Source organism: Nyctibius grandis, chromosome 4, assembly GCF_013368605.1.
Source record: "Nyctibius grandis isolate bNycGra1 chromosome 4, bNycGra1.pri, whole genome shotgun sequence".
NCBI classification, from domain to species: domain Eukaryota; kingdom Metazoa; phylum Chordata; class Aves; order Nyctibiiformes; family Nyctibiidae; genus Nyctibius; species Nyctibius grandis.
The window spans coordinates 37999387-38000808 of NC_090661.1; the positions used below are offsets into that span (position 1 = coordinate 37999387).

At 36.6% G+C, this 1422-nt stretch overlaps 1 protein-coding gene across 1 annotated transcript in view; it reads left to right on the forward strand.

The window, feature by feature from the left end:
* Positions 1 to 884, forward strand: part of MEIS2 (Meis homeobox 2) — a 185127-nt gene extending 184243 nt beyond the window's left edge. Inside the window, exon 12 of the mRNA XM_068398345.1 lies at positions 1 to 884. This exon is cut by the window's left edge and continues 535 nt beyond it. The gene's annotated coding sequence lies outside the window, so the exon portion shown is untranslated.
* The last annotated feature ends 538 nt before the right edge of the window (positions 885 to 1422 follow it).

A 1422-nucleotide genomic window follows, 5' to 3' on the forward strand; every position in this document is an offset into this window, starting at 1 on the left:
GAGTTATAACTACTGTAGTATAAACATAGGAACTAAGTTAACTTGTATATTTCTGTTGATCACTCCGTTACGTTGCCTCAAATAGTTTTAGAAGAAAAAAAATCCTTGTTTTCCACACTATGTGTGTTGTTCCCAAAAGAATGACTGTTTTGGTTCAGCAGTGAAGTCACTATCCATGAAAGACCTGTTTTGGCCAGTGAGAAAAGAACTACCCTGGAGATGAAGACGAAAAGTCTTGCTGGGTCTCTCATCACTCAGAAGACTGTTCCAAGAAGGCCTTGCCATTCCCTCATTTTGTTCCTTCATAAAATGTGTCCTTTAGTTTCAAACAGATCTTTATAGTTTGTGCTTCATTAAGTCTCTCCCCATTCCTCCCCAGTCTATTTTTTTTTGGACTCTTCTTCAAAGAGCTTGCAGGTGAAGATTTAAAAGACAGAACAGACAGAGCAGGAGCTTCTTCCAGTAGTTCTGAGCCTTGGCTTTGGACAAAACAAAACTAAAAGTTGGGCAGCTTTCCTCAATGAAAGAAGTTACTGACGGTCTTTGCACCAAACCTAGGACTTTATCATGAACTCAAAGCTTGGGAAAAAAAAACAAGAGAATACTGTAACAAACTTCGTACAGAGTTCGGTCTATTAATTGTTTCATGTTAGATATTCTATGTGTTTACCTCAATTGAAAAAAAAAAAAGAATGTTTTTGCTAGTATCAGATCTGCTGTGGAATTGGTATTGTATGTCCATGAATTCTTCCTTTCTCAGCACGTGTTCCTCACTAGAAGAAAATGCTGTTACCTTTAAGCTTTGTCAAAATTTACATTAAAATACTTGTATGAGGACTGTGACGTTATGTTTTAAAAAGAAAAAAAAGGTGTTAAGTCACAAAATGCGGTAATAAATATTTCATTTTTGATTTTTTGTTAGGCTTTTGTGTTTTTAATCATGCTTAGGAGAGACTGAAGTTATCGGGAGAGATGTCTCAGATATATTTCTTATCAGCATTGAGAAGAAAGGGTGGAAAAATCAGAAACAAGCTTGTCATCAGCATTAATAGAATAATGGAATGAAAGAACATCTGAGGTTATATATTTCTGCTGACTATCGATATTATATTTACGCCAGATTAAACAAAATATGAAATATTCTCTCACCAGCCTGCATTTCAGAGAGCTGTGTCTAATATCTGTACTATTTGCTAATAACATAGAAGCTGAGTTTGAGTTGCGAAGGCCCAGACATGACACCAGTAAGCATGTGTGTTAAGTGTACGTGTGTGTGTAACCATAACCACCACAGACCTTAACCCCAGCTATTTAGCTCAGAAGTGAAGAAGAGCTGTAACGCAGGAGCAGGTTCAGAAGTTTTAGGAGCAGAAAAGCAGCTTTGAGTCTAATGAAAGTTTTACCTGTGTGAGGATTGTGTAA